This window comes from Gymnodraco acuticeps, unplaced genomic scaffold, assembly GCF_902827175.1.
Source record: "Gymnodraco acuticeps unplaced genomic scaffold, fGymAcu1.1, whole genome shotgun sequence".
NCBI classification, from domain to species: Eukaryota; Metazoa; Chordata; class Actinopteri; order Perciformes; family Bathydraconidae; genus Gymnodraco; species Gymnodraco acuticeps.
The window spans coordinates 93,109-107,500 of record NW_022991532.1 but is presented as its reverse complement, the minus strand read 5'-3'; the positions used below and the strand labels follow the sequence as shown (position 1 = coordinate 107,500).

The 14,392-nt window shown below is 42.6% G+C and overlaps 1 protein-coding gene and 1 long non-coding RNA gene across 3 annotated transcripts in view; one reads left to right on the top strand and one right to left on the bottom strand.

Moving 5' to 3' along the window:
- Positions 1–14,392, bottom strand: part of LOC117533404 (ras-related protein Rab-37-like) — a 66,989-nt gene that overhangs the window by 40,518 nt on the left and 12,079 nt on the right. The window lies entirely within an intron of this gene.
- Positions 12,850–14,013, top strand: LOC117533406. The gene is made up of 3 exons (XR_004567052.1): positions 12,850–12,910; positions 13,264–13,354; positions 13,736–14,013. It is a non-coding gene; the product is annotated as an uncharacterized LOC117533406 (long non-coding RNA).

Below are 14,392 nucleotides of genomic sequence, written 5' to 3'. Positions count from 1 at the left end.
GCTGTGCATTCGTGTGTGGGTTTTTTGAGACTCCCCTGACGGTCACCCGATTCGTACTTGTAATTTTTTCTATCTATAGCCAATCAGATGTCTCCTTCATTCTAAGCCAATCACGTGAGCGCGCCCCCACGAGGGTATGATTTATTGCGTTCATGACGTAGCGCTTCATATACGCATTTTGCGCAGTCCGGTCAGCTCGCTAAACAGAGGGCGGAGCATGAGGTCATCATGCAGAGCAGCGTGTCTCCATCAGACTCAGCAGCTGATCTGATCTCTCTCTCGCGTCCGGTTACACTTCACTCGCGTTTATGTCCATATCGATCAGATCCAGCTCTCCTGATCGGCCTTTATAGAGAGCACCGATCAAACTATTAAGAGCCGATAATGACCGGCGGGGCTCCCCCCGTTAACAGGTCTAGCACTGGCTTCGTAGTGATCGATTAGATCGATTAGGCTAAGCTAACCTGTAGCTGCTCCCTCCACACTCACAACAACTTCATACAGACATAAATAAAGCAGCTGTATTCGCCATACAGGAAACACACATTTCAAACGGTTTTGCCTGCCGTTTTTGTGTACACAAGCATTCATCAATGGTTCGGAAAGTGGCGCGGTGCCTTAATCATATAAAGGCTTGTATTTGCGTGCATTTCCTGTTCGGAAAGTGGCGCTGTACTGAGAGTGGAGATGTCCTGAGATTAGCGCCTGCAGAAAGGCTCCATGGAGCAGTCAGCTCCGGGCAGCGCAAAATGCATACATGAAGCGCTACATCATGAACGCAAGAAATCTACCCTCGTGGGGGCGCACTCATGTGATTGGCTTAGAATTGAGGAGACATCTGATTGGCTATAGATAGAAAAAATTACAAGTACGAATCGGCTGACCGTCAGGGGAGTCTCAAAAAACCCACACACGAATGCACAGCGATCCGTGCACAGAGCGGGTTGTGTTTGCAGGTTCAGGGGATTTAAACGGAAAACAAATATGTGAGGATCAAAAATACATATGTAAAACTTTTTTCTGTATTTGGATTTTATTTACATGTATATGAAACGGAACACATTTGTGTGTGCATTGTGTGTGGATCCGGAAATACAAGTGTGAATCATTTTGCGGATCATGAAATACAAGTGTGAATCCTTCTGTGTGCATGTGTGTATTATGAGACTATTCTGAGCCCATATCAGACAGCCTAAAAGTAAAACACAAGTTGTTTATTCACAGCCCGAACGCTCATCGAGATGACTGGATCACTCATGACAAGTTGTGATCAGCTCCGATTAAATTGTGATATCAATTCTGTACCTATTCTCCAGGGAGCACGTTTTTTTAATGAAATACCTGTATCCCTCTCATCACAACAAGACTCTACACTGTGCAGGAAAAACAATTACATACATGAAAATAACCTTGATGCATGGGAATGAAACACACAAACTATCTTCCGTGGCTATACTGATATGTCACAGTAACGGTCAACCACAGAAACGTAAGTCCAGCGGGGCACACGTTGAATACATATAATACAGTAGTTCTATTATGCCTTAAGCCTATACGTTTAACCCATAAGAACCCGGACCCATTTCTACTTTTGGGGAAATTAATGGGAACGTCATTTAGACTAAATAGACCACCGAGAACACATTTCTGACAAGTAACCCCTAGTGTCAAATATCTGAAATGTGACATATATGTCACATTGGGCTTTAATGGTAAAGTAACTCTTATTTATAACTTCATTAATGAGGATGATTTTTTGGTTTACATTTGTTTGAACATACTTTGAATTGAATAATAAAGAATATAACTAAATATAATTGAATCAGCTAAATTAACTGAGCAGATCATAATCATATTTGTAATTGTGCAATCACCGTGTGCCCCGCTGGACTTACGTTTCTGTGGTTGACCGTTACTGTGACATATCAGTATAGCCACGGAAGATAGTGTGTGTGTTTCATTCCCATGCATCAAGGTTATTTTCATGTATGTAATTGTTTTTCCTGCACAGTGTAGAGTCTTGTTGTGATGAGAGGGATACAGGTATTTCATTAAAAAAACGTGCTCCCTGGAGAATAGCTACAGCATTTATATCACAATTTAATCGGAGCTGATCACAACTTGTCATGAGTGATCCAGTCATGTCGATGAGCGTTCGGGCTGTGAATAAACGACTTGTGTTTTACTTTTAGGCTGTCTGAAGGTATGGACAGCTATCAGAGCTACTATACATCACATTAAGAACGATGTACAAATGAAAGTCGGACACAAATATATAATTTAAATGATTTATTCAAGTTTGCAATATTTTGAACAGGCATCCACACAGTCACCTATACTTTGTAATGTTCGATACCTCCCTGTAAGCATCACGATATCCACCTCTCACCCACAACCTCACATACGAGTACTGAATGTGCATCAAAGTGATCTTAGGAAGGCAGATATAGCAAAAGATGAACGTAAACAACAAACGAGGCGATCGACATGGTAAGTCAACAATGGGTCCTCAATGTACACGCCCCGGATTCCTATGACGAAAATAATAGAATGTCGCCAGTTGTCATGACTCAAGTTATACTGCAACACCGGCGTCGTTCCCATCGACCTGACAGCTGGCGGCCCGGCCGCTGAGCTCCACACGCTGCCGGTGTTCCGGATTAACTGGTTCCCTCGTTAACTGGTTTCCCGATCAACTGGGGTGATTTTCGATCGCTTCTTCTGTCGTTTACATAAATCTTTTGGTATATTTGGCTCGGTAGGAACACTTTGATGCACATTCAGTACCAGTGTGTGAGGTTGTGGTTACGATGGAGATATCCGGACGCGAACAGCGGGGACTACAAAAAGAAAAACGAGTTGACTGGGGATGTCTGTTCAAAACATTGCGAACTCCAATAAATCATTTAAACCAGCTATTATTGCCATACTTATTATTGAATATCGTTCTTAATGTGATACCAAGTCCATCTGAGACCTGTGTACACCTTCAGACAGCCTCCAAGTGAAGCACACGTTGTTTACTCACAGTTTGAAAGCAGCGTGGAGAAGTCTTCAGCTGTGGAGAGCTCCGCCCAGGATAAACTGTGATACGACTTCTGTGGCTTGTTCTTGTTGTCAGTCTTATATTTGTATCATATATCGTTATTAATATAATGTCGAGTTCATTTGAGACCCGTTTATACTTTCATACCGTCTGTTAGTGAAACATACATTCTGTCTGAGTTGTTTACACGCAGCGTGGAGAGCTGTGGTAAACAGTGATCCGCTCAGATTAAACTGTGATACGAGTTCTGTGGCTATCAACCAGCGATCATGTTTAATATTAAAGACTACACACATGTATCCCTTATCAAAACGGTATTCTGCACTTTGCCGCACTTATCCAGATCAAATTTGACTGTTTACTTGGTTACATTTCGATACAGCGACACCGAATGACGAGGGTACTCACATAGGCTACGTTGAGAACTAGAAACACATATATTCATACTTTTCCACACTGTTGTTAATATGTTTTCATTTCTAACTTAACGTTTATGCGTTTATCTATGTGGTCTTTGTTCTCATGTGTTTTATCTATTTCTGTGTAACTTGGTAATATTAATATGAATTCCTTGTTATTGTTGTATTTCCATGGTGATGATTATAGCTACAAAACACATGGCCTGATTTGCATATGTGAACTTAATGTGTGCACTAGAATACATAATACGTAAAATGACCACTTATCACAACATAATGTAGGCTCGAAGGCTGATAAACTAGGATATCTGATCTCGGTGGGTCTTAAGGCCCTGACACACCAACCCGATTTTGGGAGTCAGAGGCCGTCAGAGGCTGTCGGGCATTCGCGGCGCCGTAGTCAGGTTGGTGTGTCCCGCACCGTCTGCCGTGACACGCCTTGTTGCAGCCAATTTGATGTATTTTAATATTTGTATATGAAGGTGCTGTGATACGACTGAATTGACCTGGGCATAGGCGGGGACTCAGCCAATTTCAGGGTATAGCCTACTATTTGGGGAGGACACAGGTGCACAGCATTAGGGATTGGGAATCACCAGAGGGAAGCCATACAGTTTTTCAACCGTGCGTGTTTTCGCTTATTTTCTGTTTGTTTTGAGTTAATTTCTGTTTATTTCTTTATCACAGTTAGTTGTTTAGTTATCAGTTAAACACCCGGCTCTTGTTTCGCTGTCATCATCCTGCAATCCAAATAAACATCTTAAATGAACTCAAAGAGAAGACCTGATTTGCTGTCAACACCACGCGTCTGGAAAAGCTTCACACCATATCCCTCACTGGAAAATATTTGTTGTTCGGTTGCCTTTACATTTGTTGAAAAACTTGCTTCCAAAGACGGATGGACACAGGAGGACAGCGCTGTATTCATTGACTTTTCCCGACTTAAATCCACGTTACGCACTCGCAAGAGGAACGGGGACGGACCAAACATCAAAGTCACGGTAGGAGTATTTATGAATGAATAAAAGGTTGCGGAGGAGAGTGGCCTTCACGCAACGGGGTACAGGCAAATCCCATAAAGTAATTCTAAACAAAGCGAACGCTGCTGTCAATCAAACTGAAAAGGAGGATGGGCTTGGTAAATGGACAGCTAAACTCACATATAAAGCAGCGGAAGCAAATATATTATCTATGCAAAAGGACAGGAATTCTGGGATAAAGCAATTGTGTAAAATGGCAAAGGAATTGGAACAAATGATGATTTCAGATGGAAATGTTTCTGACATGCAAATCATGAAATGTTGTGGAAACTGTCTGGGGAAACTACAAGGTTGCATGAGTCATTAAAACCTTTGTTGCCTGAGGATGAAATGGTTAAACAAACGGAATGGTTTCAAAATCAAATGCACAATGTTAAAGGAGTAATACACAAAATGGAAAAATGGGTCCATGCAAACAGGGAGAAATGCATACAGGTTGTGGATGATGAAATCGATGATGTGTTACATGCAAATGAGGAGCTGGATAATATTGGGCAAAATGACAGTATTTCTAACATTGGTGACAAAACAAATGTGTCAGGTGGAAGCTCTGGCCATTCTAGGTCCTCAAGGTCAACAACGTGCTCTGCACGTATCAAGGCAGAGGCTGAAAGGGCTGCGCTCCTGGCTTTGGAGGCTGCTCTCAAGGAAAAGCATGAGCTGGAAGCTCAAGAGGCTCAAATTAGGAAGAAAAGGGAATTGCTTGAAGTGCAAAGTCAGATTGCTGCGCAGACAGCAAAAGTCACAGTACTCAGAAACAGAGGGTCTGACATAGGAGTCACAAATGGAACAAATTCATATGTGTCAAAACACAAGTCTGCTCTCAAACCCTCTGCTGCTGTGCCATTTGTTCCACAAACTTCAAGTTGTCAATACAATCATCCACCAACAGGAGGCAGTAAAACTGCTATGTCAATGAAAGCACAATTATTGGAGCCAAGCTGTCAATACAATCATCCACCAACATGAGGCAGTAAATCTACAAAACCCACTCAATCACATCAAAATCCATACAACCAGTTCAATACTGCAGCTACAATGCCAAGTGGAACAGGGGCACGGCGCAAAGAAACCATTTCACAAGGAACCAGATCAAAAACGTATGCTTCAAATCACATCCCAAGCATGCCTCAAAGGTCTTTGCAGTCATATCCCAGTGCATATACACAACAGCAATGTATCCAAGTCGATGAGGACCAAGGCAGAATGCCTCAAAGATCTCGTCAGTCATATCCAACTGCACAGCCATCACAGCAATCAAACCAAAACAGTGAGGAACCGGACCAAGGCAATATTTTCACCATCATGCAAAAGCAAAACGACATCACAGCATTACTAGTGCAACAGCAGTCTTCATTATCATTACCCCCAAGGGACATACCAGTGTTTGATGGAAACCCTCTTGAGTACAACTTATTTGTCAGAGCTTTTGAAAATGGAGTGGAAGGAAAAGCTGCTAGCACTGCTTATACTACCTGGAGCAGTACACTCGAGGGCAACCTAGAGAGCTGGTCAAGAGCTGTCAACACATGCCATCTGACAGGGGGTATCAAAGAGCAGGAATGCTTTTAGAAGAATGCTTTGGAAATGAGCAAAAAATAGCCACTGCATATATGGAAAAAGCACTTGGATGGGCACCACTGAAGTCAGAGGACATCAAAGCCTTACAAGCATTTTCACTATTCCTACGCGTCTGCTGTAACGCTATGGAGGACATAAGCTACATGTCATAAAGGAGAAAGGAAGCAGTTTCGCTACATCTGTGGCAGCTGTTATCTCTGAAACTCAAAAGGAGAAATACTTACCTGATAAGTCAACAAAGGGACCTTGTCTGCTGTGTGAAGAGGGCCACAGATTGGAAGTGTGCCCCAAGATGGAAAATAAGCAGCATCGGGATAAAATTGATTTCCTAAAAAAGAAAGGTGCTTGTTTTGGATGTCTATCAGTTGGACACATGAGTAAAGATTGTCACAGTCGGCTGTCTTGTAAGTTGTGTAACCTGAAACATCCTAGCATTCTCCATATCCATGCAAAGGAATGGAAATAAATCAAAGGACACACAGCAAGAAACAACATGGATGAGTCAAGCCACTACTCCCAAGACATGTGGCCATATAGGAGCCGGAGCACAGGATTGCGTCTTGTCAATTGTTCCTGTAAAGATCAAGGCAAAGAAAGGCAGCACAATTCTAAAGACCTATGCATTTCTAGATCCCGGCAGCTCATCTACTTTCTGCTCTGAGCAACTGATGAGGAAGCTAAAGGTGAGAGGAAGGAACACTAAATTCCTGATGAAAACAATGAATAAAGAAAGCTTTGTCAACAGTCACGTCATCTCAGGACTAGAGGTAGCTGCACTCAATGGTAACATCTATATTGAGTTGCCTGATGTTTACACCCAACGCAAGATGCCTGTGACTCGTAATAACATCCCACAACAGGAATACTTGTATGCTTGGCCATACTTGGACTCTGTGGAAATTCCTGCTATCGATGCTGATGTGGAGCTGTTAATTAGAACTAACTCTCCAGAAGTAATGGAGCCATGGGAAGTGATAAACAGCAGGGGTAAAGGACCTTATGCTGTTTGAACCCTATTGGGATGGGTTGCCAACGGACCATTGAGAGGAGGCAATGAGAGTAGGAGTAGCTGCCCCACAGTCACAGCCAACCGCATATCCATTGCTCACATAGACGAACTGCTGATGAAGCAGTACAACCATGACTTCAATGAGAAATCAGCAGAAGACAAGCCAGAAATGTCCATAGAAGATCTTAAGTTCATGCAAATTGCCAACACTTCAGCTGAACTCAACAATCGACATTACTGCTTGAAGTTGCATTTTAGAGAAGAGGACAATGTTGTCATGCCCAACAACCATCATCTTGCTGAGCAAAGGGTCCTCTGCCTAAAAAGGAAATTGGAGAGAAATCCAACATTCAAAGAGGAATACACCAACTTTCTTTGTGATGTCATAAACAACGGCTATGCAGAGAGTGTGCCAGAGCATCAGGTGAAAGGAAAAGAAGGAAAGGTGTGGTACATCCTGCATCATGGGGTGTACCATCCTAAAAAGAAAACCCTGAGTGGTATTTGACTGTGCGGCAAGCTACAAAGGTGTGTCACTCAACACTAAACTACTCCAGGGACCTGACTTGACAAATTCCTTGCTCGGAGTTCTCACAAGGTTTCGCCTAAACTCTATAGCAGTTATGGCTGACATAAAAGCTATGTATCATCAAGTCCAAGTGGCAAAACAGGATGTAGACTTTCTTCGCTTCCTATGGTGGCCAAGAGGTGATCTGACACAGCCGCTCACTGAGTACAGAATGACTGTTCATCTGTTTGGTGCAATATCATCGCCCAGCTGTGCCAGTTTCGCCCTTAGAAAAACGGCTGAAGACCACAAAGCAGACTTCCCAGTTCATGTAACAGACACCATCAAGCAGAACTTTTATGTGGACGATTGCTTGAAATCCTTGTCTTCAGAGGCAGAAGCCATGTCTTTGGTTATAGACCTGACCGCTCTATGCCAGTTGGGAGGATTCCAACTGCTGAAATGGATCAGCAACAGCAGGTCAGTGTTGGAAGCCATTGATGTGGAGAAAATAGCCAAGGAAGTGAAATAACTGGATTTTGACAGAGACAGCCTTCCTGTCGAAAGAACCCTGGGACTGCAGTGGTGCGCAGAAACTGACACCTTTAGGTTCAAGATGGCAGTCCAAGAAAGGCCATTCACAAGAAGAGGTATCCTGTCGGTGGTGAGCTCGGTCTACGACCCCATTGGATTTTTAGTACCCTTCACCTTACCTGTCAAGATAATGCTGCAAAACCTCTGTAAGATGAGCTACAGTTGGGATGAGCACATTCCTCAAAACTACCAGTTGCAGTGGGTGGGGTGGCTAGAAGATCTAAGAAGACTCAGCACTTTCAGTGTGCCGAGATGTTTTAAACCCAAAGGATTTGGACAGCTCACAAGTGCCCAACTACATCATTTCTCTGACGCCAGCGAGAACGGCTATGGCACAGTTTCATACTTGAGGCTGCAGAGTGATGATGAGAAGATCCATGTAACTTTCGTTCTCGGAAAGGCACGAGTTGCTCCTCTAAAGAATGTGACAATCCCAAGGATGGAACTAACAGCTGCTGTGCTGGCAGCGAGAGTTGACAGACTCCTGAAAGCAGAGTTGCAACTAGAGCTGGAAAACTCAATCTTCTGGACAGACAGCACAACAGTGTTAAAGTACATCAGGAACGAAACAAAGCGCTTTCACACCTTTGTTGCCAATAGGGTCTCTGCTATAAGAGAAGCCACAGATATCTCACAATGGAGGTACGTTGACACAAAACGGAACTCAGCTGATGAGGCCTCTCGTGGGGTGAAAGCTGAACACCTTCTCACTTGCAGCAGATGGATCCATGGCCCAGAGTTTCTTTCCAAGAGTGAAGAGGAATGGCCTCTTAACATCTTGGATTCAACTTCCATCAGCAGTGATGACCCAGAGGTTAGAGGAGAAGTTTCAGTTAATACTGTCATCATTAATGATGCACCAAATGCAACAAATAACATCTCTGATGAAGACCCACAGAATGCAGTAAATCAACTGATAACCCACTTCTCCTCGTGGAAAAGGCTTAAGATCTCAGTTGCGTGGTTTCTCCAGCTGAGAAAGACGTTGCAGTTGTTGAGTCAAAAGAGAAAATAAATACAAGCTTCTCTATCCAGCAGTGGACTTGACCCAACTCAACAAAAGAACAAAGAGGAAGAGGACATGAAAAGATTCAGAGCCACAATGGGTGGTCACGTCTTATTTCCTGAAGATATTGACGCAGCGGAAAGTGTCATCATTCAGTACTGCCAAATGGACAAGTTTAGTTATGAAATCACTGCTTTGAAAAAGGGAACATCTGCAGTGAATTAAAGCAGTCACATTTATAAACTTGATCCGGTGCTGAAACAAGGAATCTTGAGAGTGGGAGGTAGGCTTAGCAAAGGAGCAATGCCTGAAGACACAAAACATCCAGTCATTCTTGCTAAGAACCAACATATCGCCACTCTAATCTTACGCCACATTCATGAACAGTTAGGACACTGTGGAAGAAATCACCTACTTTCCAGACTTCGTCGACAATACTGGATCACCAGAGCAAATGCTGCTGCTAGAAAGATCCTCTCTTCCTGTGTTGTCTGCAGACGATATAGGGGAAAGCTGGGTGTACAAAAGATGGCAGATTTGCCAAAAGAAAGACTGCAATCTGATCTTCCACCATTCACAAATGTGGGCATTGACTATTTTGGGCCGTTTGAAGTGAAGAGAGGCCGTAGCCTCATCAAACGCTATGGAGTTATCTTCACCTGCATGGCCAGTCGGGGAGTCCATCTGGAAGTGGCCTATTCATTGGACACCAGTTCTTGCATAAATGCAATACGCAGATTCATTTCCAGGCGAGGCCAAGTATCACACATCAAATCAGACAACGGAACCAACTTTGTTGGAGCAGAACGTGAGCTGAGAGAAGCTCTATCTCATTTGAACCATCAGAAAATTCAAAACTCACTGCTTCATTCTGGAGTGAAATGGAGTTTCAACACTCCAGCCGCATCCCATCATGGAGGAGTAAGGGAAAGAGTCATTCGCATGGTCAGGAAAGTGCTGAACTCTATTCTTCATCAGCAACATTTAGATGATGAAGGACTACAAACACTCCTGTGCGAAGTGGAAGCCATATTGAATGACCGTCCCATTACAAAAACCTCAGAGGATCCAAATGATCTCGAACCCCTGACTCCAAATCACATTCTCTTGTTAAAAGGCAAACCTTCTCTACCACCCGGGCTTTTTGACAAAAATGACTCCTACTCCAAACGACGATGGAGGCAAGTTCAATTCCTTGCCAATCTCTTTTGGCACAGATGGATTCAGGAGTATGTACCACTGTTGCAAGAGAGACAACGGTGGCCAAAGGACAAGAGGAACTTTGTCACAGGAGACATTGTCATCGTAGCGGACTCTAATGCCCCTCGCGGATCCTGGCTGTTGGGCAAGGTACTGCAGACCTTTCCCGACAGACAGGGACTTGTGCGGTCGGTTAAAGTCTGGACGAAGTACAACATCCTGGAGCGACCTATCACGAAGATCTGTCTTCTATTGGAAGCTGAATAAAGACTGAAACCCAACTTCTATTATTGGGGTTACCAACCCTATTGGATTATCTACATGAACAATGAACATTATGGATTGAGAATACTGATATGGACTATTCTATTTGGTTGCAATGTTTTGTATGTTGTTGAATTGTTATGTTATTATACAGTAACAATTAGGAGCCGGTGTGTTGCAGCCAATTTGATGTATTTTAATATTTGTATATGAAGGTGCTGTGATACGACTGAATTGACCTGGGCATAGGCGGGGACTCAGCCAATTTTCAGGGTATAGCCTACTATTTGGGGAGGACACAGGCCACACAGTTTTTCAACCGTGCGTGTTTTCGCTTATTTTCTGTTTGTTTTGAGTTAATTTCTGTTTATTTCTTTATCACAGTTAGTTGTTTAGTTATCAGTTAAACACCCGGCTCTTGTTTCGCTGTCATCATCCTGCAATCCAAATAAACATCTTAAATGCACTCAAAGAGAAGACCTGATTTGCTGTCAACACCACGCGTCTGGAAAAGCTTCACACCATACACATTCACACCATGGCAAATATTTGTTGTTCGGTTGCCTTTACACGCCTTATTTGGACTGCCTGACCCGATGCATGGCCGATTCAACATGTTGAATCGGCCACGTCAGGCAGTCGGACCAAGCAATCACTCTGATTGGCTGTTCAGCTAGCGAATCAGAAGCGAAACGGAAGTGAGGGACGTAAACAAACGATTTAAGAAGTCACACACAGACCAGTGTTGCCAACTTGGCGACTTTGTCGTTAAATTCGGTGGCTTTCCAAACCCTCCGGCTACTTATTTTTTTCAAAAGCGACTAACGACTGATCTAACGACTTGTAATGGTGTTATTAGGGACTTTTCTGGTGTTTGGAGACTCACGTATTGTTCTGCAGTTAACGAGCTGCCGCGAGCCCCCTCACAGGTGCGCAGACTAGCTTTGCCTCCCGCAGCAGCTCAGCTGCAGTCACAGCAGAGAGGAGACAGCCACACTCTCCCGCGTCGAGACAGCTTCAGTCACTTAATCACCTCGTCCACTGTGTGTGTGCCTCTCTGTGACAAGCTAAACATCCACGTAGGTCATCGTGTCACAGTCTAAACTGTATTCACAAAAGTACATAAAGTAGTGGGAATCAAACCCTGAGTTTAAAGGATGGTTGAAGCCATTTATTGGAGATGACACATGGGCATACTATACTGCCTTTATTGTAAGGGATATTTCTACTAAAAACTACTCAAACTATTTATACTTTCTACTATAATACATGATAAAATATGTCTTGATTATATTTTGTAGTGTTCGGAATCTTCAAAGTTAACTGAAGTTATCAAATAAATGTAATGTACAACTGAATCAAACCATAAACAAGGTGGCCTGTTGGGATTACTATATATATATATATATATATATCTGCATTATTTTATCCCACTTTATGCTTTGCTCTTGCTGCTTATTTTACACTGATTGTATATCTTATTTCTTACTGATGTAAAGCACTTTGAACTGCAATCCCCTGTATGAAAGGTGCGATACAAATAAAGTTATTATTATTATTCAGATGGATGTTTCTGCCCCTCTGTTCATTCTCCCATTATCCTCCTAAATCTGCCTAGAAGTATTTTAATGTTGTAGCTGTTACTATAATCAATACTAATGCTAGGGCTGCAACTGACAGTTATGTAGGCACATTGTTATTGTTTCTTATCGCTGAGTGATTAAAAGAATACACACAAATAGCAGGATAGGAAATGCAAAACTTTATTTCGTACCTTCATACATTAGAATGAGCTTTTATCAACGCCTACATGATGATAACCTGTCAACATGACATTAATACAGATCGGGCAGAACCCAAATCTAGCTCCAGTGCCGCACGAAACATGTTTTCGATGGACGAGAGTGAAAATGGAACGCACACCCTATTTGTTGTTTGTTTATATCACGGTCTGTTCTTCTTCTCTGTCTTCCGGTTGTTGCCTCTTTTGAATGACGAATACACACTACCGCCGCCTGCTGGTAAGGAGAGTTATTGCCACTCACGCACTGAAGTCTTTGCGGTGTGTTCCCGTGTGACACATGGCCAAGATGCAGGAGAACACGGCGACGCAACAGCCGGTGTCAGCATAGATATATATAAACACTAGATGGCTCATGGGAGATTTTCCAGCGTAGCTGACCGGCCGCCATCTTGCTACAGTCAACAGTTACTCTGATTTGCGCTATGGTAGCTGTTGTAAGGTGAGTGATCTGCACAAAAATACTCTTAACTCGCTGAAATCTTGACTGATTTACAAACGGTTTGGTTTATTATAAACATTATTAGCATGGCTATGATACAGGATGCTTGGACATGTTGAAATTGCAGCCTTTCTTTGTTTATGTGGTTGTATTTATTAGCTGGCTAATAACAAGAGGCTGTGAGTGAGACCTATATTACAAAGTTGACCCAGCAACTTTACACCAGTGGGAGAGGCATAACTGCTCTTTCTTTTCAACATAACTTAAGTTACACATGATTTCTTCCAAGTGGTTTGGCTTGTTAAAAACATATTGCATTATGATACAGGAATTTGCTGGCTTTGTGTTTACAGAAGTACCTGACTATGCCGGACTTTTGTGCAGCCTACGGCTGCTCTAATCACCGCATCTGCAAACAAGAACCCGTGGGATCACCTTTCACGTGTAAGATATGACAATATTATGACTAAAATTAGGATAATCGTTAATTACTTAGTGGATGTATGTACATTACAAGTCCTGCTACACAGGATCAGTGGGGCTATGTGAGATAATAGTATTGCAAGATTGTTGTTGACCCAGCCTCTTTAGAATATGTTGCTACCATTTCTTTACACAATTATTTAATGTTTCTTTTGGACACCTTTTTTATTACTCTTAGTGGGTTGTCTTATTCTTAAAGTAGGTTATACATACATGCATACATACCAAAAATATGATAATTTCGGTGTGTATTTTTGTCCTTACCCTTAATGTTAAAGGAAAGAAGGGAGGAAAATGTTGACAATAATTTATATATCTGGCTACCTTTCTCATGTTTTTAAGGTTTAAGGCAGTGGGAACTCGCCCTAAGAAGAGACGGTTTTGTTTCCTGTGACAGGACACTGCTCTGCAGTGAGCACTTCAGGAGTGAGGAATTTGACCGGACAGGGCAGACTAATGGCGAATCGCTACCACTAGGAGCATATATCGCCACCTACTATGTATTTATTAAATCTTCATGTTCCATGAGATGCAGCACTATGTTCCCCACATATGTTTATGTTTGCTCAGTCTAATAAACCCATAACATGGTTGTGAAAGAATACCAAAGCTGAGGCTGGACGATGATTGATTGTTGGTGTGCCATGTGTCACCGTGTGTCTTATTGGTTTTGTGTTATACTGTATTTTATTGTGTGCAGCTGGTCCTTATCTCCAAGACACATTTAAAACAAATAACCTTGAACCTTGAAGCCCCATCTCTCCCCACCTGCTCCTGCTTCCTACATCCCCTCCACACCACACCAAGTTGTTCTTCTTAATAATAATAATAATAATACATTTATTTTGGGGGGCCGCCTTTCCCAAGGACCCAAGGACACCTTACAGGGGCATAGGGGCAATATAGGGAACAATTTAAACAGTGAATTTTGTGATATATCAGCCGGGGTGAGACAAGACAAACCACAAATGGACTACAGAAGGACACAAAAGGACACAT